This window comes from Myotis yumanensis, unplaced genomic scaffold (assembly GCF_028538775.1).
Source record: "Myotis yumanensis isolate MYYU_CA2020_CCGP unplaced genomic scaffold, mMyoYum1.0.hap1 SCAF_10, whole genome shotgun sequence".
In the NCBI taxonomy this organism is placed as follows: Eukaryota; Metazoa; Chordata; class Mammalia; order Chiroptera; family Vespertilionidae; genus Myotis; species Myotis yumanensis.
This window is the reverse complement of record NW_027223761.1, coordinates 43,804,918-43,830,745: the sequence shown is the minus strand read 5'-3', so window position 1 is coordinate 43,830,745 and position 25,828 is coordinate 43,804,918. Positions and strand designations below refer to the sequence as shown.

The window sequence follows — 25,828 nt, the reverse complement described above, 5'->3', positions numbered from 1 at the left end:
GCACACTGCACAGATGTGCTCAGCTGGCTGAAATGTTTTCAAAATTATGTGCAGTGGAAAAGTGAAAAATGTGCAGTTTTAGTTTGAAGTCCAGAATGGCTATTGAATTAGAGTGCAGTGTAATTTTTTAGGGCTTATGTAATAGACTTTAACAATTGCTTTTGTAGTTGTGCTATATAATTAAATCATGGTGTTATAGCTTTTACTAGTAGAGGCATAGACTAATGGAGAGAGACCCATTTAAAATAGGTTGTGTTTAAAACTATATTTGCATCAGATGGGTGCTGTCTCATCACCTTTTTTTTTTTACTGTGGTAAAATATACACAAAGTAAAATATCTTTTTATTTTGTGTAGCAACTTCCTGACTGATCTCCCTGTTCCTGTCTCACCTCCCCCAGATCATCCTTCCTACTGCTTCTCTGTGAGCATTGTTAAATATATATTGCACTCCTTTTTCCTGCTTTAAAACCTTCAGAGGTTCCTATAGCATTGAGGATAAAATTCAAACCCCTTAGTTTAGGCTACAAAGTTTTTTTATGCTTTGGCATCTGCTTACCTCATTAGTCTTAAATCTTACTTCTTTCTCCTGTTGTTCCAGTCAGACTGAACTATTTGACATTTACGGTCCAGGTGACATTTCCCTACCTTCATTGTTTCTATTTGTGACAACCTCCCACCCTTTTGTCATCTCCCAACCTCTTAATTACCCTTTAAGACGGGTGGGGAACGTCTCGTTCGCTGGGCTGCATAAGGCCCACAAAATCATTTTGGTCTGGCCCTGCCAAGGCATTAGGGGTGAAAATTAAATGTTTGACCAAATATAGCAGGTTAATTTTTAAGTTGATAATTTTGTATGGTCTGCAAATGATGTTATAAATATCCAAATGGCCCTTGGCAGAAAAAAGGTTCCCCACGCCTGCTTTAAGACACAGCTTGGGCTTATTTCTGATCAACCTCCCAGTGGTTCCACCCCCTGTCGCCCCCACCACATTTTACCACTGGGTTCTGAGCCTCTTTGTGCTCTTCATAGTTCCCCTTATAGAACACTTATAGCTTTGTATTATTCCAATTTACGTTTCTATCTGCCACTAGAATTTATTTATTTCTCTTTAGTTCCTAACCCTTAATAGGTCCTCAGAAAATGTGTGCCAAATTACTATTTTTTTAGTGTAAAGAGCATACTGAGGATATATTAATTTATGGAGTCCCCAAAAATGTGGTAAATTTCTAACAGTTTTTATTTTTGCAGAGTTGTTTGCTCCAATATTTGAAAAAAGTTCCTTTTAGAATCACCTGAAGTTTAGTTTCATGCTAAACCTGAAAAAGAAATGTCTCCATAATAGTGGAGATTTGTTTTGGGGCGAGGGACCAAGCAAAGGCTTTCTGAGTATCTCTAACTATTATAGTTCTACCTCTTTCCACAAGTTGGGATGAAGGTAGATTAGTACGCTGATTCTAGCTTATAAGGGACATTGAATATATGGTATAGAGGCCCTGGTGGTGTGTGGTAACAAGAAAAATAGAACGATCTCTCTGTTACCCAATGTCATTCCTAAGAGACATTTACTGGTGATCTACTAAGTGTTGAGGTAAAGAAATAAATTAGGCATAGCTCCTGCAGACTGCCTGCTAGACTGTTTATGCCTCAGGGAACATACACAACCTACACAGCACTGTCCAGTAGACCTTTCATATAGAAATGTTCTATACCTGTGCTGTCCAATATGGTAGTCACCAGCCACATGTGGCTTTTGAGTGCTTGAAATGTGGCTAGTGAGACTGAGGAACTGAAATTTAAATTTTATTTAGTTTTAATTAACATAAATTTGAATAGCTACATGTGCCTAGTGGCTACTGTACAGGAAAGCACAGATCTAGAGGGGCAAATCAGTAGGGAGACAGACATGTTAATAAGGCGGTATAATTAAGTGTAGCAGGTGCTATGATAGAAATATATCTAAGGTTCTATCTAGAATTGGGTCAGATATATCTGGGGCAAAGTGGAACCCAGAATAAGTAGATTAGTTAGTCCTGGAAGTGGGGAAAATGATTTAAAAAAGGGTCATAGCTTTATGAGTCTTAAAAGATGAGTGGAAGCCCAGCTGATGTGGTTCAGTGGTTGAGTGTTGATCCATGAACCAGGAGGTCACAGTTTGATTCCTGGTCAGGGCACATGCTAGGGTTTCTGGCTCAATCCCCAGTAGGGGACGTGCAGGAGGCAGCCGATCGATGATTCTGTGTAATCATTGATGTTTCTCTCTCTCCCTCTCTCTTCCTCTCTGAAATTAAGAAAAACATTAAATTAAAAAAAAAGATGAGTAGATATACCTGGTTGTCACATAATGTTAGCTTAAAGAATTACCACTGCCTTAAAGCATTTCTAGGTTACCAGTTTTCTAAGAATCAAGATATAATAAAACATAATTACTCCTAATACCTCACTGTATACAATATAGTCTTTTGTGTGTGTTTTAATTTTTCATTGATTTCAGAGAGGAAGGGAGAGAGATAGAGAGAGAGAGAGAGAGAGAGAGAGAGAGGGGAACATTAATGATGAGAGACAGTCATTGATCAGCTGCCTCCCACATGCCCCACACTGGTAATCGAGCCCGAAACTCGGACATGTGCCCTGACCAGAAATTGAACCGTGACCTCCTGGTTCATAGGTCAACGCTCAACCACTGAACCATGCAGGTCGGGCTACACAATATAGGCTTATCTTTGATTCAGAAAGAAACTTAGGAATTAATAAATGTTTCTTGTATTAGATCGCTATTGAGGTAAACATGAGCAGAGCAAGGATGATGGGCTGGCCAGGGACAGCAGGTCAGCAGGGCAGATAGCTCTGGGTGCCTAGCAATGGACAAACCTGGGAAAACAAGGACCTTGCCCCAGGGTAACCTTTCCTCCCCTTCCCCCTGACCTTTCATATCGCTGGGCATGTGGTCCAGACTCTTTCCTGACCTTTTCTTCCTGGCATGTTGCTAGTCATGGGAGTTAGACCCCCTTGAAGGGGGAAAGAGCAAGAGGGCCCGGAGAACAGCCCTTAAGCATTAAACCCCAGGACAGTGAGGTTCTGGTCTGCATCAAATGCCTTTAGGCCTCAGTTGCGTTTCAGTTCCAGGCCCAGATAAGCAGTAAAACCAGACGAGCCAGACCCTGACTGACATTAACTAATGACTTCCTGCCCTCATGCCCACCATCAGTAGAGACCATGACCCTGAAAGGACACACATGGAAAGCTGATGAATATTCTATTGGGATCCTCTCCTGAGACCTTCAGATAAATAACCCTCAAGACCAGCACCCAGTGTGACTCTCTCTTGAGCAACCCTGCACCTTTCCCCACCCTGTTCCCTCAGGCATCTTTTCTTTGCCTATCTCTTTCTGCTAAGCTCCAAGGGCTCCTCTTTTGCTTCTGTAAATTGTTTCCTGAGCCCATTTCTTTTGTGGCTCACTATTTTTACCTCTGTGACTTTCTAAATAAACTTTCTCTTATAGTTTGAGTCTAGGCTCTGAATTCTCTTAGAACTCAAGTACCAAGGTTGCTGAACCCAGGTCTGGTCTGACGCCACTGGTCTAACACCTGCTGCTTTTTTTCCCCCACCAACATTACTATATATGTTCTTGGTTTTTTAAAATTGATTTTAGAGGGGAAGGGAGAGAGAGATAGAAACAACAATGAGAGAGTGACACTGATCGGCTGCCTCCTGCATACCCCCCACTGGGGATCGAGCCCATAACAGGCATGTGCCCTGACTAGGAATTGAACCTGTGAACTCTTGGTTCATGGGTTGACTCTCAACCACTGAGATATACTGGCTGGGCAACATTACTATATGAAATTGATGAGAAGGCTGGTAAGTTGATAATCCCTTTTAAAAATATAATAATGATATATATTAGTTGACACTTGAATTTTCAAATGGAAAAATGTTCAATTTTTGCATGAACAAGCAGCACTTACTAGGTATAGGCTAATTTTCTAGCCACTGGCAATAGAGTAACATAAGTGTGTTATGAGATCCACTGGATGGAAGAGCATACCATGCCTTGTATTAATCTGTATGTGGACGTAAGTTCATACAAAAACAACAACATGCTATCATTGAATGTAGGATGAGTGCTATGGACATGATTACTGTAAGTCAGAAAGGGAAATGAACACTACTCTGGGACAGTTATAATAGAGTTTGTAAAATGGATGACCTTATCTGTCCCAGGAGGGGTGGATAGAACTTAAGTAAACCAAATTTTTGTAGTAATGAATCTTGTGGGAACTGTGGCAACTAGAGATGCTGAAGCAGAATTGCAGAATATATTTAAGGGGCAGTGGGTTCATGCTTGGCAGGTACTTAGAGTTCTTGAAAAGAAAGGCAAGAGCCAATTTGCGAAAGAGCCTTAGATACGAATTAAGATGTATAGCAGGGGTCCTCAAACTACGGCCCGTGGGCCACATGCAAATACAAATATTGTATTTGTTCCCGTTTTGTTTTTTTACTTCAAAATAAGATATGTGCAGTGTGCATAGGAATTTGTTCATAGTTTTTTTTTTTATACTATAGTCCGGCCCTCCAACGGTCTGAGGGACAGTGAACTGGCCCCCTGTTTAAAAAGTTTGAGGACCCCTGGTGTATAGACTTTATTCTGAAGGTAGTGGGAGCTGTATGAAAGTTTTATTTGGGATTTGCTGTCACTTTTTTTCAGAAGCAGTTGTAGGTAATCTAGAACCTTTGGGGAGATGGCCTGCAGATACAGTATGCTTTTGTGTGTGTGGTATTTATGAAAAGTTATGGATTGCATGATGGATGATGATAAGAGCACTCTTGTGTAGTGCTGGTATACTGTGGAAGAGATGGAGGAACTCTTTCAATCTGACTTTACTAATTTGCCCATTACTTATATATTCAACAAATATGAGTGCCCGTCTGTGCCATATTCTGCGTCCTGGGGTCTAGATGAAAGTCATAGTTTTCAGCCCTCAAGAAGCTCATAATTTGACTTTTGTCTGCTGTGAGTTCTTGTTTGATAAATCAGGGGCATCCAATCCATCTTGGGGAATATGGATGAGGGCCCAGGCAGGTGGTGCTGACCATCCATTTTAGACATCCTTTAGTTTCTGCCATGTGGCTGTGACTTCTTTTTCTCCCTAGTAGATGCTATTTTCTCCCCTCACTTTCCCAGCCAGAGAATTCTTGCTTGCCCTGCAGCCTGGCTAGAACACTGTGGCTGTTTCTATTTCTATTACTCTAGGTTAATTAGGTTAATTATGGCTTTAAAATTTCCACCTGTATATGTGTGCTTGTCTAAGAATAGAGGAGAGGAAGTAGTCTCAGCAAGTCTCTGAGCAAAAACAGCTCTGCTGTAAATACTCCAACTGCTAGGTGAGCCAGAAGTGCTCCTGACATACCCCAGGATCATCACACATTATGAGAGCTAATAGTTATAAGATAGCTAAGGAAAAAATGAAGTGTCAACTTTAAATGGAATAAGCCAACAAACCAGGCAATTCAAGTGTGAAGGAAGAAAGGGAAAGACTAATGTTTATTGAGGAGCAGACGATCTGATGCTTTGCACATAGTACTTCCTACATTGACCCTTGAAGATGGACAATATTATTTCCATTTTGCAGAGGAGGAAACTGAGGCTCAGAGAAGTTGAGATAGAAGGTCTGAGTTTGAATCCTGGCTCCTCTACTTTTTTTTCTCCTTTGCTTTTTAGTTGTGAAGTCTTTGCAAGTTATTTTAACTATTATTTCCACTGGTGGTTAAAATAAATGAGGAAGGGTGATAGCCAGTAATACTTAAGTCAAGGATTCTTTTTTTTTTTTTTTTAATATATTTTATTGATTTTTTACAGAGAGGAAGGGAGAGAGATAGAGAGTTAGAAACATCGATGAGAGAGAAACACCGACCAGCTGCCTCCTGCACATCTCCCACTGGAGATGTGCCCACAACCCAGATACATGCCCTTGACCGGAATCGAACCTGGGACCTTTCAGTCCGCAGGCCGACGCTCTATCCACTGAGCCAAACCGGTTTCGGCAAGGATTCTTTTTTAAAACATATATATTTATTGATTTCAGAGAGGAAAGGAGAGGGAGAGAGATAGAAACATCAACGATGAGAAAGAATCATTGATCAGCTGCCTCCTACACACCCCCCACTGGGATCGAGCCCACAACCCAGGCATGTGTCCTGACCAGTAATCGAACTGTGACCTCCTGGTTCATAGGTTGACACTTAACCACTGAGCCACCGTGGCTGGGCTCAAGGATTCTTTTTGAGGATTAAATGAAAAACCTCCTATGAAGAAATAATTCAGAAGCATAATAGGCGATTAGTTAAGTTTGGTTTAATGTGAGCATGTTTTGTTTAATCACTAATTCCTTTTAAGGAAAGAATTAGAATTCCTGGAAAAATATAGAGAATTAGAATTCTCTATATTTTTATAAAGAAATATAGAGAATTAAGAAATGTGGGGAGAGAACCAAGATGGCGGCGTAGGGAGCGGACCTGTGTGTGCTGCTCTCTCACAGCATCATTGAAACTATCAACTATGAAGTAAACAACCGCCACTCAGAACCATGGGGAAGTTGGCCCAGTGGGAGATCTACAACTGGAGGAAAAGAAAGAAGCGCAGTGAGACTGAGTGGGAGCTACGGAGGCACCAAAACCAGAGGTACGCAGTCACACGCCACGCGGGCTGCAAATGGATTCTCGGTTTTTTACGAACCCTCGAATCCTCTGGGCTTGCTCGGGGCGGGTCTCTGAGGCCCCAGATCCCACAGGGAGAGGCGGCCACGGCCTTGCAGTGGTCGGAGAGCGAGGGAAGCTCTGATACGCGGCTGCTCGCCGGCACCGAGGGACAAGAAGTCCTGGTGTCCCGGGGAGGCGAGGGGCGCGGAGACGCCGCCATCGCTATTTCATCCACGCTGGTGACTCCCTGTGACCCCGCCCTACCCTCAGGGCTGTGCCAGAGGCACAAGAGGGAATGACTGTGCTTTTACAAACTCTCAAATCCACTGAGCTGGTTCGGGCGGGTCTCTGAGGCCCCAGGCCCCAAGGTGAGAGACGGCACGGCCTTCCAGCGGTCAGGAAGCGAGGGAGGCTCTGGCGTTCGGCTGCTCGCCGGCACTGGGGGACACAAAGTCCTGGAGTCCTGGATAGGCAAGGGGCCGCTGAGTCTCCGCCCCGGCGACTCCCTGTGACCCCGCCCTACGCAATTTACATTCCCATCTGGGCTGTGCCAGACCCACAAGTAGAAGCGCCTTTTCTTCTGCAAACTTTCAAATCCACTGAGCTGGTTCAGGCGGGATCATGAAGCACCAGACCCTACGGGGAGAGGCAGCACGGCCTTGCAGCCATCAGAAAGCGAGGGAGACTCTGTTGCACAGCTGCTCGCCGGCACTGGGGGACACAAAGCCCTGGCAGAGAGTCAAGGGGCCGCGGAGACTCAGCCAGTGCTATTTGCTCCGCCATGGCGACTCCCTGAGTCTCAGCCCTAATCAATTTACATCCCCATCCAAGCTGTGCCAGGTGCACAAAAAGACCCACATGCGCTTTTGCAGCCTGTCCCAACAAATTGCAGACTTCAACTGCTCGCAGCCATGAGAGACACACTCAAGAAGCAGACCCAGGAGAACCAGGATGGCGGCATAAGGAAGAGACCTGTGCGTGCTACCTCGCACAACAACATCGAAACTACCAAATATCAGACAAACACCTATCATACAGAACCATGGGAAACTTGGCCCAGTGGTAGCTCTACAACTGGAAGGAGAGAAAGAACATTGAGACTGAGTAGGATGTGACACCAAGTACAGAGCCCAACCCAACAAACTGCAGATTTCAACTCCTCGCATAGAAAGAAGCGCATAGAGACTGAGTAGGATGTGCTGAAGCACCAAGTACAGAGCCCATCCCAGCAGGCTGCAGATTTCAGCTCCTTGCATCTGGGAGGGATGCAATCGGGGGGGCAGAGTCGGGTCCGGGGCCGGCCAGGGCTGGGCCTGACTCGGCTGGCACTGTGGAACTGCTGTACCAGCAAGCGCACAAACATGCCCACTGGTCCCAGTCTCTGGTGGGGCACTGCGGGACAGCAGACAGGCAGTCTGTGCACTTGGTGGAGGGCAGGAGCGCTGGATGTGCAACCACCAGGAATGCCTGGAGATTTTGTCTAGTGGGGAGCCGCCGGCAGGGGACAGAGGACCAAACATCCTGTTTCCCTGGTAAGGCTGGGATGGCCCCGGTGAGGTTGAAACGGTCCCGGTGTGGTAGGGACGACCCCGGCAAGGTTGAAACAGCCCCCGTGAGGTAGGGACGACCCCAGTCAGGTCGAAACGGCCCCGGCGTGGTAGGGACAACCCCGGTCAGGTTGAAACGGCCCCGGTGTGGTAGGGACAACCCCGGTCAGGTTGAAACAGCCCCGGTGTGGTAGGGACAACCCCGGTGAGGTTGAAACGGCCCCCGTGAGGTAGGGACGACCCCAGTCAGGTCGAAACGGCCCCGGTGTGGTAGGGACAACCCCGGTCAGGTTGAAACGGCCCCCGTGAGGTAGGGACGACCCCAGTCAGGTCGAAACGGCCCCGGCGTGGTAGGGACAACCCCGGTCAGGTTGAAACGGCCCCCGTGAGGTAGGGACGACCCCGGTGAGGTTGAAACAGCCCCCGTGAGGTAGGGACGACCCCAGTCAGGTCGAAACGGCCCCGGCGTGGTAGGGACAACCCCGGTCAGGTTGAAACAGCCCCGGTGTGGTAGGGACGACCCCGGTGAGGTTGAAACGGCCCCCGTGAGGTAGGGACGACCCCAGTCAGGTCGAAACGGCCCCGGTGTGGTAGGGACGACCCCGGTGAGGTTGAAACAGCCCCCGTGAGGTAGGGACGACCCCAGTCAGGTCGAAACGGCCCCGGCGTGGTAGGGACAACCCCGGTCAGGTTGAAACGGCCCCCGAGAGGTAGGGACGACCCCAGTCAGGTCGAAACGGCCCCGGCGTGGTAGGGACAACCCCGGTCAGGTCGAAACGGCCCCGGCGTGGTAGGGACAACCCCGGTCAGGTTGAAACGGCCCCCGTGAGGTAGGGACGACCCCAGTCAGGTCGAAACGGCCCCGGCGTGGTAGGGACAACCCCGGTCAGGTTGAAACGGCCCCCGTGAGGTAGGGACGACCCCAGTCAGGTCGAAACGGCCCCGGTGTGGTAGGGACGACCCCGGTGAGGTTGAAACGGCCCCCGTGAGGTAGGGACGACCCCAGTCAGGTCGAAACGGCCCCGGCATGGTAGGGACAACCCCGGTCAGGTTGAAACGGCCCCGGTGTGGTAGGGACAACCCCGGTCAGGTTGAAACAGCCCCGGTGTGGTAGGGACAACCCCGGTGAGGTTGAAACGGCCCCCGTGAGGTAGGGACGACCCCAGTCAGGTCGAAACGGCCCCGGTGTGGTAGGGACAACCCCGGTCAGGTTGAAACGGCCCCCGTGAGGTAGGGACGACCCCAGTCAGGTCGAAACGGCCCCGGCGTGGTAGGGACAACCCCGGTCAGGTTGAAACGGCCCCCGTGAGGTAGGGACGACCCCGGTGAGGTTGAAACAGCCCCCGTGAGGTAGGGACGACCCCAGTCAGGTCGAAACGGCCCCGGCGTGGTAGGGACAACCCCGGTCAGGTTGAAACAGCCCCGGTGTGGTAGGGACGACCCCGGTGAGGTTGAAACGGCCCCCGTGAGGTAGGGACGACCCCAGTCAGGTCGAAACGGCCCCGGTGTGGTAGGGACGACCCCGGTGAGGTTGAAACAGCCCCCGTGAGGTAGGGACGACCCCAGTCAGGTCGAAACGGCCCCGGCGTGGTAGGGACAACCCCGGTCAGGTTGAAACGGCCCCCGAGAGGTAGGGACGACCCCAGTCAGGTCGAAACGGCCCCGGCGTGGTAGGGACAACCCCGGTCAGGTTGAAACGGCCCCCGTGAGGTAGGGACGACCCCGGTGAGGTTGAAACAGCCCCCGCGAGGTAGGGACGACCCCAGTCAGGTCGAAACGGCCCCGGCGTGGTAGGGACAACCCCGGTCAGGTTGAAACGGCCCCCGTGAGGTAGGGACGACCCCAGTCAGGTCGAAACGGCCCCGGCGTGGTAGGGACAACCCGGGTCAGGTTGAAACGGCCCCCGTGAGGTAGGGACGACCCCGGTGAGGTTGAAACAGCCCCCGTGAGGTAGGGACGACCCCAGTCAGGTCGAAACGGCTCCGGCGTGGTAGGGACAACCCCGGTCAGGTTGAAACGGCCCCCGTGAGGTAGGGAAGACCCCGGTGAGGTCGAAACGGCCCCGGCGTGGTAGGGACAACCCGGGTCAGGTTGAAACGGCCCCCGTGAGGTAGGGACGACCCCAGTCAGGTCGAAACGGCCCCGGCGTGGTAGGGACAACCCCGGTCAGGTTGAAACGGCCCCCGTGAGGTAGGGACGACCCCAGTCAGGTCGAAACGGCCCCGGTGTGGTAGGGACAACCCCAGTCAGGTTGAAACGGCCCTGGTGTGGTAGGGACGACCCCGGTGAGGTTGAAACGGCCCCCGTGAGGTAGGGACGACCCCGGTGAGGTTGAAATGGCCCTGGTGAGGCTCAGACGGCCCTGGTGAGGTTGAGACTACTCCAGTGAGGTTGGGACAAATAAAGGGGACCAGTATGGACTGATGAACAGGTGTAGATACAGAAGCAGAGCAACATTGAACAGAATGTTAAACTACAATGGGGAGCCTGGGGAGGGTTGGGGGGGGGGGGATTAAGAGACCAAATGAAGGACTTATATGCATGCATATAAGATTAACCAATGGACACAAGACACGGGGCGGGGGGGGGGGCGGGGGGTAGGGGCCGGGGGAATGTCATGGGGGGGAAAAAGGAGACATATGTAATACTCTTTGTAATACTTTAAGAAATAAAAATTATAAAAAAAAAAAAAAAAAAAAAAGAAATGTGGGCCCTGGCTGGGCTAGCATAGTTGTTTAGAGCGTCATCTGATATACCAAGGTTGTGGGTTTGATCCTTGATCAGGGTACATACAAGAAGCAACCAATGAACAAGTGGAATAACAAATTGATATTTCTCTCTCTCAATCAATAAATAAAAAAAGATAAAAGAAATGTGACCAAGGGCTTAATACAGTTAACAATATATTTGTTATATAGTATACTATAGGCCCAGTGCACGAATTTGTGCACGGGTTGGGTCCCTCGGCCTGGCCGGTGATCCAACTGATCAGGACCATCTCGCTGTGGGGAGGGACCGCGGGAGGTTGGCCAGCCGCAGGAGGTTGGCTGTGGGAGTGCACTGGCCACCAGGGGGCTGCTCCTGCGTCGAGTGTCTGCCCCCTGGTGGTCAGTGAGCATCATAGCGACCGGTCGTTCGGTCGCTTAGGCTTTTATACATATAGATTGTGTTTATTTGAGAGAAAGGAGTGCATTTTGTGTACTGAGGAGCATTTTGAAGTTTTTGCTTTTCAGATAAACAATTATAAATAAATTTCAAACTATGAGGTATGAGGGAAGAACTTAGTAGAAACAAGGAGGATTTATAGCATAAGTTTTGGGGTGGAAATACAGAGGGTAATGTTTGTTCTGCAGAACTGTGGGCTAAAGGGGAGAATCCTTGCCCAGAGAAAATATGAAAACTACTGAGAAGTCCAAAGTACCACAAACGAGGCTGGTGGTATTAGAATCTGACAGTAGTGGAGGGTATTATTGAAAACAGGATGCCGGAGACAGGGTTTTTTAGTAGATGTATATGAGTATGTGTCCTGCCTGTGATAATTTAGAACTGTTATTATTTTGCTCTTTCTTTTATGGGCTGGCTTGGGGCATGGTTCCAAAGGGAAAGACTGTGGGGCCAGCTAAATTTACATATGTATACTTTTAATTAATTAATTAAATTAAAAATGTCCTTGGAGAATTTTTTGATTTTAGAGGGATGGAAGGAGGCGGGAGAAAGAGAAACATGGATTTATTGTTTCACTTATTTATGTGTTCATTGGTTGATTTTTTTAAAAAATCCTCACCCGAGGATATGTTTACTGATTTTAGAGAGAGGAAGAGGGAGAGGAGGAGAGAGGGAAGGAGGGAGGGAGGGGGGGAGGGGGAGAGAGAGAGAGAGAGAGAGAGAAAGAGAAAGAGAAAGAAACATCAATGTAAGAAACATCGATTGGTTGCCTCTTATAAGTGCCCCAGCCGAGGACCAAACCCAAAACCTAGCTATGTGCCCTGACCAGAAATTGAACCCATGACTTTGCAGTTTACTGGACGATGTTCCAACTTAGTCACACCAGCTGGGGCCATTGGTTGATTCTTGTATATGCACTGACCAGGAATCAAACCTGCAACCTTGACGTATTAGGACTATGCTCTAACCAACTGAGTTACCCGACCAGTGCTCATATGTATATTATTTATAAGAATAATCTTGATATTTCAACTTGCTTCTAATCTTTATATTGTTTGTACAGTATGTGTGCTCTTAATGTGGTTCTCTTTAAGTAAAGCTTAGGCTGTCAGGACTGAGTAGTATAATCTGAGTGGCTATCTTTGTCAATTTCTAGCTGCAATATTTTATATAGTATTTTATTTAAATGGCCTGTGCTTTGGAGTTAGGCTGCCTGAGTTCTAATTCAGTCTGTTACTCACTATGTGATCTTGAGCAAGTGACTTGTCCTTACTAGGCTCTGACTTCTCATTTGTAAAAGTGAGGTCATAATAGTCAGGATTATGGTCAGAGTTGGGTGAGACAATGGACTTGCTCATAGTGAGCACTCAATAAACATTAGCTATTATCATTTTACCTCCAATCACCTTACCATGTATGCCCAGCTTATTTACTTACTTATAAATAGAGGCCCGGTGCACGAATTCATGCACTAGTGGGGTCCCTTGGCCTGGCTCTCTGACATCCCCCAAGGGGTCCTGGATTACGAAGAGGGCACAGGCCAGGCCGAGGGACCCCACTGGTGTGTGATTGGGGCTGGGGAGGGACACGGAGGTTGGCCAGCTGGAGAGGGACTATGGGAGGGCTCTAGGGCATGTCCAACCTGTCTCACTTAGTCCTGATCGGCTGGACCCCAGCAGCAAGCTAGTCTGCCCCTTGGTGGTCAGTGCATGTCATAGTGAGTGGTTGAGCGGCCTTAGCACATAATTAGCATATTATGCTTTGATTGGTTGAACGGCCGACCGGTTGACTGGACACTTAGCATATTAGGCTTTTATTATATAGTATAGGATAATTGTGGTAAAAACATAATAAATTAAAAATATTTTAGCTGAATTTATTGGGGTGACATCCTATATAATAAGAGGCTAATATGCAAATTGACCAAACGGTGGAATAACTGGTCACTATGACGCACACTGATCACTAGGGGCAGACACCCAGTGCAGGAGCTTCCCCCTGGTGGTCAGTGTGCTCCCACAGGGGGAGCACCACTCAGCCAGAATCCCTGAGCCGGGCTCACAGCTGGTGAGCACAGCGGCAGTGGCAGGAGCCTCTCCTGCCTCCATGGCAGCGCTAAGAATGTCTGACTAATGGGTTAGGCCAGCGGTTCTCAACCTGTTGGTCGCGACCATCGGAAAACACATATAGCATATCAGATATTTACATTACGATTCATAACAGTAGCAAAATTACAGTTATGAAGTAGCAACGAAAATAATTTTATGGTTGGGGGTCACCACAACATGAGGAACTATATTAAAGGGTCGTGGCATTAGGAAGGTTGAGAATCACTGGCTTAGGTCGTCAGACAGACATCCTCTGAGGGCTCCTGGATTGCGAGAGGGCTCAGGCTGGGCTGAGGGGCCACCCCGAGTGCATGAATTTCGTGCACCAGGCCTCTAATTGGTTAATAAAATGATACAGGTTTCAAGTGTACAATTCTATAATACATCATCTGTATATTGTATTGTGTGTTCACTACTCAAGTCAGGTCTCCTTCCATTACCATTTATCCCTCCTTTACCCTTCTCTACCTGCTCTCAACCCCTTTTCCTCTGTTATGTTGTCTGTGAGTTCTATGGTTTTTTTATTTTTATTTTTTGTTTTTGCTTAATCTCTTTTTCTATTTCTTTTTTTTTTTAAATATATTTTATTGATTTTTTACAGAGAGGAAGGGAGAGGGATAGAGAGTCAGAAACATCGATGAGAGAGAAACATCGATCAGCTGCCTCCTGCACACCCCCTACTGGGGATGTGCCCGCAGCCAAGGTACATGCCCTTGACCGGAATCGAACCTGGAACCTTTTAGTCCGCAGGCCGACGCTCTATCCACTGAGCCAAACAGGTTAGGGCGATCTCTTTTTCTATTTCACCCAACCCCAATCCCTCTCCCCTCTGACAGTTGTCATTCTGTTCTCTGTATCTATGAGTCTGTTTCTATTTTGTTTCATTTTGTTCATTAGATTCCACATGTAATTGAAATCATACGCTATTTGTCTACATATCATAAAACTTATCATCTTAACTATTTTTAAGTGTATAGTTTACTGACATTAGGTACATTCATATTCCTGTACAATCTTCCCACCATCCATCTTCAGAACTCTTTTTGTCTTGCAAGACTGAAACTCTATACCCATTGAATAACTTCCCACTGCCTCCTTCCCCAACCCCTGGCAACCACCATCCTGTGTTCTGTCTCTGTTACTTTTACTACTCTAAATACCTTATATACGTGGAATCATACAATATTTGTTTGTTTGTGACTGGCTTATTTCACTTATCATAACATCCTCAATGTTCAGTTATGTTTTGTAGCATGCATCAAAATTCAGGATTTCCTTCCTTTTTTTTTTCTTCCTTCCTTTTTAAGACTGAATAACAATTCCAGTGTGTGTGTGTGTGTGTGTGTGGTGTGTGTACATACCACATTGTGCTTACCATTCATTTGTTAATGGATACTTGGGTTGCTTCCATGTTTTAGTTATTGTGAATAATGTTGCTATGAACATGAGTGTATAAATATCTCTTTGAGACCCTGTTTTAAGTTCTTCTGAGTATTTACCCAGAAATGTAATTGCTGGATCATTTGTTACTTCTATTTTAATTTTTTGAGGAAAAGCCAATTTTTTCCACAGCGCTTTACCATTTTACATTCCCACCAACAGTATACAAGGATTCCAACTTCTTCACATACTTGTCAGCACTTGTTATTTCTTCTTTTGGTAATAGCCATCCTTATGAATGTGAGTTGGTATCTCATTGTGATTTTGATTTGCATTTCCCTAATGATTAATGATATTGAGCATCTTTTTATGTGCTTATTGGCCATTTGTATGTTTTCTTTGGAGAAATGTCTATTCAAGTTCTTTTCACATTTTTAATTCAGGTTTTTTGTTGTGTTGAGTTTTAGGAGTTCTTTATATATTCTGGATATTAACCTCTTATCAACATACTAGTGTCCTGGTGTATGGATTCATGCACATTGAAAGGAAATTAATTAGAAGGAATATTTTAATATTGTTATTCACGTCTTGCTAATGAAAGGAAAATAGGATTCTGAGTCTCCTATCTACCTACTCCAGGACTTCTGTGATAATCAAATGAGATGAGGCACAGGAAAACGCTTCACAAATATTTGTTTAAACTGTAAAATGTTTGCACCTCGCTATAAAGCAAGTTGGGTTCCTGGGCTGAAGAAACTCCAAGGAGGCTAGTCGATAGGGAGAGGAAGCTGGGTGTTGCTACATGACATCATTACCCGGCACCCACAGCGACTATTTCCGGGTCGGGCTGGGCTGGGCTGGGCTGGGCTGTGGGCCGCATTTTGGGCCATGGGGTCTTGGCTGCGATTTGGTGGGGTGTCGCTCTGGGGTGGTGGCAGGGCCTGTGTCCCACTTGGGGGAAGCTGAGTATTGGTTTGTCGGTGCCAGGTCCGTGGTGCCATTTATTTTTAAATGGCCAATGTGCATCATGGTAGCTCCTGCATTGAGCGTTTGCACCCTGGTGGTCAGTGCATGTCATAGCTACTGGTCAGACAGACCAGTCCTAAGTGCTTATGGCTCTAATTGGTTTGCTCGGGAATGCTATGTCCTTCCTTTTTTTTCTTTTTCTTTTCCTCCCTTCCCCCCATAGGTGACTTTGGGAATTAGATCTAGCTCCCTCTTTTCATGTAGCAGAGCACTGCAGACAAGTAATAAATGCAGGGATATAGGATTTTATGATATGCAGTTTTGGTAATCTCTTAATCTGTGATTATAAATCTGTGTTTTTATGATCTCTTAGTCCTTGGTTTATTCATAATTCTTATGAGTAAGTGTTATAGGTAGGTCTTAATTGTGCTTGCTAGTAAGAAGGGCTCTCCAAGGCGAGAAAGAGCCTTAGATTTAGAGAGTGAATGCAGGACCAGCTCCTGGCTCTAATAATTTACTGTAGATCTTAAATAATTTAATTTCTATGAGCTGTATGTTTCTTACCTGAAATAGGCTATTTGATTGTGAGTATGAAGTAAAATAAAGTGAGCATTATCTAGCATTCAGTAAATGTTAAATTGAATGTGAATAGTAAGAATGTTGATAAATGGAACCTCAGTAAACCCCAGATTATACACACATACACACGTATTTTTCCTTTTTTTTTTTGAATAGGTTTTATTACACAGACAGGGTTAGGCTCAGTCCTTCTTGGCTGCTGCCTTCCTCATGGCTGCAAGGACATTGCTCAGCTCCTCTCTCTTCCGCTGGGCGTAGATGTGTGATGAATTTCAGGGCCCTCTTGTCCTTAGAGACCTTGAGCAGCTCCATGGCGCGATGCTCATAGGGGGCAAAGCCACACACCTCTCGGATCATGTCCCTCACGAACTTGGTGTGCTTGGTGAGGCGCCTGTGGCATCTGTAACTCGGCTTTCTCAGTTTCTTGGTTACCTTGTGGCCCTTGTTGAGGCCCACAACAAGGGGGTAGCACAGAGCCATGGCTGTTGCTCCTCAATGGCTGCCATGGCGGAACCCCAGATTATATTTTTAAAGTTTTTTTTTAAATAGCCTTATTGAGTTCCAATCCACATACCATACAATTCATCCATTTAAAGTGTATAAGTCAAGACTTTTAGTATATTTACAGGATTGTGAACATTTTTATTATTACAAAGAGGAACCAGTACTTTAGCAGTCACACCATACTTCACCCATCTTTGCCAGCCCTACTAATCTATTTTCTATAGTAGATTTTGCCTGTTCTGGACATTTCATATAAATGTTAGATAATATGTAGTCTCTTTCATTTAGCATAATGTTTTCAAGGTTCATTAATGTTGTAGCATGTATCAATACTTAATTTTTATTGCCAAATATTCCATTGTATGGATAGTCCATGTTTCTAATTTATCAGTTAATAGACATTTGGGTGACTTCTAGTTTTTAGCTCTTAAGAGTAATGCTACTGTGAACATTCTTATATAAGTCTTTGTCTGGATATATTTTTTTTTCTTTTTTGGCAGAAGAAATGAGTTCTGAGGAGTGGAATTGCTGGATAATTGGTAACTTTAACTTTTTGAGGAACTCCAGACTGTTTTCCAAAATGGCTGCACCATTTTACATTACCACAAGTGGTATATGAAGGATCCAGTTTCTCCACATCCTCTCCATGACTTGTCTTTTTATATATACTTATGTTTTTTATTGATTTCAGAGAGGAAGGGAGAGGGAGAGATAGAAACATCAATGATGAGAGAGAATCATTGATTGGTTGCCTCTGAGTCTACAACCTGGGCATGTGTCCTGACCAGGAATCAAACCATGACCTCTTGGTTCATGGGTCAATGCTCAGCTACTGAGCGACACCAGCCGGGTGTGACTTGTCTTTTTTATTTTTGTCATCCTAGTGAATGTGGAGTGGTATCTCATTGTGATTCGATTTGCATTTCCCCAGTGGCCAATGATGCAGAGCATCTTTTAATGTGCTTATGTCCCATCTTCTTACTATTTTTAAGTATCTCTCTTCTACTACTAAACTATGTAATACCCTTTAATAAGATGGTGCTTACACCCATAGGTGCTTATTAATACTTATCAATTTGTTAATTGATTATAAGAGGATGGCAGAGGAAGGAAAATATCACCTCATCTTATCATTCGTTCCCTTTTGTTACTTCTATCACTAATTGAATTGAAAGTCCTCAGAGAGGATATCCAGAAAAGGGAGATATTCAAATAATACTCATTCTGTTTAGGAGATGACCAGATTGAGGACATAAGATATTAATTAAAGAATAATTAATGGCTGAATCGATTACTGGTGTTGATTATAGAGCACTTATAATGTGATCTTGGCACTGGGGATACATCAGTGAATACATTAAGTCCCTGCTTTGAGTTGTACTCTAGTGGGCAGAGATATGAAAAATTAGGCAATGTATGGGGGTAAGGGAGTTATAGAAAGAGAGGGGGCTATTTTAGATATGATCGGTTAATCTGTAACTATCTGGTAAGGTGAAATTTGAGTACAGATCTTAATGAAATAAAGGAACAACTCATATTGATAATTTGAGAGAAGAATGCTTTAGGCAGAGAGAACTTGAAGTGCTAAAAACCTGAGATGGGGGTGTGCTGAGTTTATCAGTGAACAGCAATAAGGGAAAGAATGTTCCTATTGTTCACAATAAGGAATCTGAAGCTTGCATATTCTTCTTAGTCTTTGCTAACGGCCACTTCAGAGTGGTTTCCAAACAACATGAGTGTTGGTGTTAAAATTTAATTTTACTGCAGTGTGGATGAAGTATGAGCAAAGAGAACAATGTTAGGTGCTAAGATCAGACAGGTAGAAAGAAGCCAGAATATATGGTATCTTGTAGGCCATCATAATGACGTTGTATTTTTATTTTGAGTGAGATGAGAAGCCATTGCAAGATTTTGAACAGAGTGGAAGGACATGATCTGAACTGAACTTAAAAGGATTGTTTTGGCTTCTGAGAAGAGAGGAGCATAGGATAAATAGATGACAAGGGGAATAAAATAGGAAGCTGTTAAAAGAGTTAGGGAATGAGCCCTAGCTAGTTTGGCTCAGTGGTTGGAGCATTGGCCCTTGAACTAAAAGATTTGATTCTGATCAAGGGCACATACCTTGGTTGCAGGCTGGATCCCCAGTCAGAGCGCGTACAGGAGGCAACCAGTCGATGTGTCTTTCTCACATCGATGTTTCTCTCTCTCTGGCCCCCCCCCCCACCCCCCCCACCACACACACACGTTCTCTAAAAATCAATGGAAAAAAATATATCCTCCAGTGAGGATTAACAACAACAACAAAAATGAGTTAGGGAATGAGATAAAGCTTGAGCCAGTGTGATAGAATAGAGGAAGTAAGAAATTATTGGAATCAGGATATGTTTTGAAAGTAGAGCTGACAGAATTAGCTGATAGATCAGATGAGGATTATGAGAGTAAGAAAGTGGTCAATGGAAGGTTTTTGCCTGAGCAACTATAAGATTGGAGTTGTCATATATTGAGATGGGAAAGATTGGAAGGAGCAAGTTTGTAGGGAGGGGTCAGGTATTTGATTTTAGACATATTGTATTTAAGATGGCTGTTAGATAACCAGCCAAGGAGATGCCAGGTAGGCAGGTGGATATACAAGTCTGGAATTCAGAGAAGTCCAGGTTGGAGATATATATCTGGGAATCATTAATATATGTAAAGCCATGGAGTAAATGTGATCACCTAAGAAATGTGTAGATAGAGCAGAGAGATTAACAATGGAGCCCTGGTCATGCTGACATTGGGAAATTAAGAAATTCAAAGGAGTAGCCAGACTGGGATATTGGACAGTTCACTTTATACTTTTGGGCCTTCGTGTGATCTGTAAAGTGTAAGATTGTTCTAAACATTTCCCCATTATCATAATAAACATATTTATCTATATAACACTTTATAGTTTGCACAAAGCATTTCCATGTGTTTATGACATTTAATCTTAACAAATCTATGTGATTTATATTTTTATACCCATTTTACAGATGGAAGATTAAAGCAGTTTAGAGACTTGTCCAAATTGTACAGTCATAGTCAGAGACTTGAATCTAGATCTGCCTGATCTCAAAGCTCGTGCTCTTTATGCTATGTAGCAATTACTTGTTACATTAATATTCTAGAACTCTGAGATTGTGATCACATATAATTCATTTGTTCCTTCATTCATTGAATATGTGTTGAGTACCCGCAGTGTACTATTCACTGTTCTAAGTGCTGGGAATACAGTTGTGACCAAGACAAAGTCCTTGTCCTCATAGATCATTCATTCTAATGGGGGAGACTGACAGTAAACAAAAAAATTAACTAATAAATAATATAATGTTAGTGTAATAATAAAAAATAAAGCAAGGTGTAGGGATAGAATATGTTGGGGGATGATCAAGAAAAGTCTCTCTGGCCTGGCTTGTGTGGCTTGGGGTTGAGTGTCAGCCTATGAAGCAGAAGGTAACAGTTTGATTCCTGGACAGGGCACATGCCCCGGTTGTGGGCTCTGTCCCCAGTGTAGGGTGTGCAGGAGGCAACCAGTCAGTTATTCTTTCATCATTGATGTTTCTATTTCTCTCCCTTTCCCTTCCACTCTGAAATCAATAAAAATATATTTTAAAGAAAAAGGATTTTAAACAAATTATACAAAAAAGAAAAGAAAAAGAAAAGCCTTGCTGAAGAGATGGCATTTGAGCAGAGACCTGAATGATCTACAATAAAAAAGCATGTGATATGTGATGGAGGAAACAAATAGAAAAGTTCAGAAGGAGGAATGAGCTAGATGTGTTTGAGGAACATCAAGAAGGACAGGAGATTGTCAAGCAAAATATATAGAGTTTTGGAGTCATTTAGTCGGGGGTTGTGGGAGGAGGTCAGTTTTGACCCCTTGACTTAATTTGCTGTGTGACTCTGAGCAGAGTATCTGGTTTATCTGAGTTTTAATTTCCTTATCTATAAGATAGAGTTAATAAAGGCTATCTTGACAATTAAATGAAAATGTATGTAAAACACCTAGAATGTTGCCTGACATGTTACTATATTAAACATACAGGGTATCCCAAAAAATGTATATTCACTTTGAAAGATTATAAAGTCAGTATTTGTTAACATACTAGGGGCCCAGTGCACAAAATTCATGCACTGGGTGGGTGGGGGGTCACTCAGCCTGGCCTGCACCCTCTTGCAGTCTGGGACCCCTCGGGGGCTGTCTGCCTGCTGACTTAGGCCCAATCCCCCCAGGCCTAAGCTGGCACTCACATCCTTCTCACAGTCCAGGACCCCTTGCTCCTTACTGGCCTGCCGTGGAGGCAGGAGAGGCTCCCACCACTGCTGCTGCACTCTCCAGCTATGAGCTCAGCTTCTGGCTGAGCAAGAGGGGGGGGGGGGAGAGCACCACTCAACCAGAAGCTGGCTTGCTGCTCCTTAGCACTGGCCCTGCCCCCGCCCACTGGTTGGGGGGCCCCCCAATCGGGCTGGGCGGGCTGGGGGAGGGGCCATGGAAGGTTGAGGTGCCAGGGTCGTGTCCCATCCCACCTCTGCGGAGGTGCTGGGACCACGCCGCCCCTCTCCCACTGCCTCTGTGGAACTGGGGGTGCTAGGACCAGGCCTACGCTGCAGCCTCTCCCGCTGCCTCTGTGGAAGGAGGGGTGCTGGGACCGCCATGGCTGACCTGGCGGCACAGACTCGCTGGCCCCGCCCCCCTCCCACTGGTTGTTCAGGAAGGTCATTTTTGCCTCGGCCCTCGCAGCCCCGGCTTCGTCCAAAATGTTGTCCAAAAGGACATTCGGCTATCTGGTCTAATTAGCATATTAGCTCTTTATTATATAGGATAGTTCATTTTCAAAATGTAAAAGAATCTACAGAAATGAATACATTTTTTTGGTCAATGCCTGCTTTCAAACTGATGACAGTTCTGGTCCAGGCACTGCTGATAATGTGAAGCAATGGAATTGCAAACAAAAGAATCATTTTATTTGGTATTTGTGTGCTCTCAATTTGTCGGCTGTTGCTGGTTTTGTGCCGTAAACTTTATCTTTTGTGTATTCCCATAAAAAATAGGGTCTGTGGGCACTGTAGGATAAATTTTCTTTGTTCAAAGCTTAGTCTGGTTTCACCCATTATTTCAAATCAGTTTAACCCGAAAAAGAGTGAAAATTGAATTATCAGCTGTTAAAGTGTATATACATTTTTTGGGACACCCTATATGTTTACAGCACACCTGCTATTATCGACTGTGTTCTAGGCACTTATTACACAGTCATCCAGTAAGTTCAGTTTTTCCAATTTGTTTTAGTCAGCAGATATTAACTTTATGTTTTTGTGCCCAGGCTGTGTTAAACACTCTCCCTGAGCTCACGTTTGTATTGAAATCAAGGAAGGAAATGTTGGACTGAAAAGAAAATAATTTAGAAGTTGATGAGTAGTTAAAAAAATAAAGGCTTGAGATTCTGGTAATTGCAGTCTCCGATATATTCATTTATTATAAAAAGAAATGGCATGTGCATTACTGTCATCTTTTCTCATCACTGGATACTAGCTGTATTCAGGCACTTAACCAGCCAGGCTTCCTGCTGACCCAAACCTGCTTGCCTTAGGAAAATCAGATAGGAGCCAAGTCCTCCATCCTTATAAGACCATCTGTTTTCAGGCCCACAGCTGCTGCCCTTACAATTGCAACCCAACACAACTGGAATGATTTATTCATCTCCAGGTAACATTTGTGCACCAGGCTTCCAGCTAAGTACAGTATCAGCTTTACACTTAATGAGGCATCTAGCACAGGTGGCGAGCTGCACCGGAAAGGATGCTTCTGGCTTAGAAATGGCTTATAGACAGGTGGAGGTTAGCTGTTAGTCCCAAGAATATAGCCAGAGGAAGAGCAGAGTGAACACTGGGCAATAAGGGGAAATTTCTTGTCCAGTAGAGTCTGGATTGTATACCCTGTATTTCTGGAATTTCGAGATAATGTAACTCATCTTTTAAGTTATATGTACCACTGCTGAGTTAGGTGAGAAAATTAATATCCAGAGAAGGGAAGAGACTTAGTTTAAGCTGCATAGCAGTTTGGCACAGCTAAGACTAGAACTCGGGTAGTATTCCAATTCCTGGTCCAATGCTTACCTCCACATATTTTGTTGTGCAGTGAAACACAAATGTTTCTTTATTTTTATTTTTCTTATATGTAAAATGAGCATAATTATCACTTCTGATTTTTTTTGAGGATTAAATGAGATAAATTATATGAAAGCTGCTTAGGTCATTTTTGATAATCAGAAAGAACTAAATAAATGTTCATCTCTTCTTCAGTTCAGTTGAGCAAACACTGATTAAGCATCTATCTTGTGCCAGCTCAATTTCTAGGCTTTTTACTTAAATTATCTTATTTACCATTTATGTTTCTTTCTCTCCTTATTATATTGAGGGTCTATTTGGTATAATACTTTCCTTCCATGACAAAATCTTTTCATAGTCAAATCTCCATAACCAAACACAGTTGGTGCTAACAAGTGATGAGTACTTTTAGAAAAATCTAGAGTGTTGGAGTCTAGTATGAACCTGTGGTGATACCTAGTATGAATCTATGGACCAATGTAGCTAGAGTTAGTCTATGACTCTTGGCTTCTGCCCCATCCTACAAGGTGAGTTGAGGATTCTCAGTTTGGAGGGGAAATCATAACTATGACAGCACTCTGTTACTTCAGAGAACATAGTTTCTCTTTTGGAATATTTGGTTTTAGTAAATTGCTTCCTTTTCACCTTCCTTCATCTAGGTTTTAGGCTCTTGGATAAGCCATCTGCTTCTCAAATCCAATTTTCCTTTACCACCAAGGGCTTGCAGGCAGTTGTTCAGATGGAGAATAAAAGCTTTCTTCAGTTCCTGGTGGTTTTATAAGAGTGGGAAGGCCTCAGGGAGAGAGATTGCATCTGCTTAATGGAATTCATTTGTGATGTGTGCCTGACTATGCAGTATTTTATTTACCAGGAACTCTGCTGGGACTGGCTGAGGAGGAGATACAGTTTTGGAATGGAGTTCTGTCAACATGGGTTTTGGCTATTTCTGTCCTTGCCAATATCAGTTAGGGCTCCAAAGAGCTTTTTGGGAATGCTGCTGCTACTGCTTTTTTTGTGTGTGCCTGCATCTGTTGTCCAAGTCTTTCGTTTTCACTTTGTTTTCCCAGGTTGTTGTTCTGTTCAGTGAGTGATTTCATATAGTGCAGTTCAACAGACTGAGTTAAGTGAACCTTCAGAAATGAATAAAATAAGGGAAACATAGTATGGAGTAGTGGAAAAGCATTGGTAAACCCATAGACATGTGTCTTGAAGTCTCAACTTTGCCTTATACTGGCTTTGTGATCTTGAGTAAATCATTTAATCTCTTTGAGCCATAGTTTCTTTATCTTTAAAAATAGGAATATAAATGTCTACCATGTGGTGAGGATTAAATGAAAAACTATGTGGGGAAGAATCAAGCATTAAGTTGGTGCTAATTAAATATTCCTTTCCATCTTCTATTTCCTTAAGGAGTGCAGTGTACATGGGGAAATCAGATATGTATACAAGTGAGAGTGTGTGTGTGTGTGTGTGTGTGTGTGTGTGATTAACTCTGAGAGTGGTTGGAATTTGCCACTGTCATTGGGAATTAGGAGGGTAAGAGGGCTTGGGATGGATGCATGTCTTCCTTGAAACCAGGCTGAGAGATATACTCTCTGATAAGGTAACATAACACAATCTTTGTTCTTTTAAAGAAGACCTGAGGAGGGGGGAAAAACAGAACCTGGTGGTGGAGGCCTTGGAATACTGGTTTCCTCAGGGGGGACCATTACAGTGTTTCTGGCTACTGGTCTCTTAGAGATAGAATGGTTTGTTTCACAGTTAACTTAGAGCAGAACCTGGGGTTTGTAAGCTTGAGAACTGCCTTTAAGAACAGTTAGTACATTGCTGGAAGGTTATAGTCACCAGCCTTCTTCTTCTCAAATCTGTTATGTCATCAGCAGAATGATCTTTTCCAAGATTCAGATCTGATCATCTTAATTTGTTAAATCTCTTCATTGGCTCCCAGTTGCCTTCAGGTTAGAATCCACATTTCTTCTGTGACATATAAGGTCTTCCTTGATCTGATTTCTGCCTACCCTTTCAGCCTCATCTCCCATTGTTCTTGCCTGAGCTCCACTGACACGGCATTATTTGTAGCTTCTCACCTGATGTATGTTCTGGCCATGGTAGCCTTTCTGCTATGCTGTACTTACCTCTTTCCTATTCCTCTGTTTTACTTGGCAAACTTCTCTTTTCTTTAAAACTCTTAAGTACCATGTTTTCTGTAAAGCCCTCCCTGGCTTCTACAGGTGAGGTGCCATGGGGTGAGACACTTCCCTCCTCTAGGTTCATCTAGAATTTTGTACATACAAAACTCTAACTACATGTTGTAGCCTAAGTGCTTAGTAGACAGAATGAGGTCTCTTAATGCTTTTGTTTATGACACATTGGATATTTTACTTTAATGCCTTCATTAGGATACTCAGTCCGTACATATGGAGATCCATTCACAACAGATATCTTTATTTTGTTGTTATTGAAAATAAGTTCCATTACATCAAGTAATAAATACATACAAAAATGCAAACAGTGTTAGTAATTTTCTTCCAGATGTTTGGATTACCTTACAGGAAACACAAAACTGAAATCTACATACAATCTTAGGAAAAATTTCAGGGGTCCTTGTTAAGTGAGGTTTGTTAAGTTGCTCTTTCTTCTGTATTTATAACTTGTCCATTTCAAAAATTGACTTCAAAGCACTGACAATCATGCAAATGCTTAAGCAAAAAAAGAAGTTACATTAATCAGAATCTATACTGTTTGACCAACAGGGA

General features: G+C 44.3%; 1 protein-coding gene and 1 pseudogene across 4 annotated transcripts in view; one reads left to right on the top strand and one right to left on the bottom strand.

Moving 5' to 3' along the window:
* FAM168A (family with sequence similarity 168 member A) overlaps positions 1-25,828 on the top strand; it is a 176,956-nt gene that overhangs the window by 50,575 nt on the left and 100,553 nt on the right. The window lies entirely within an intron of this gene.
* LOC139018200 (large ribosomal subunit protein eL36-like) lies at positions 16,628-16,925 on the bottom strand (annotated as a pseudogene).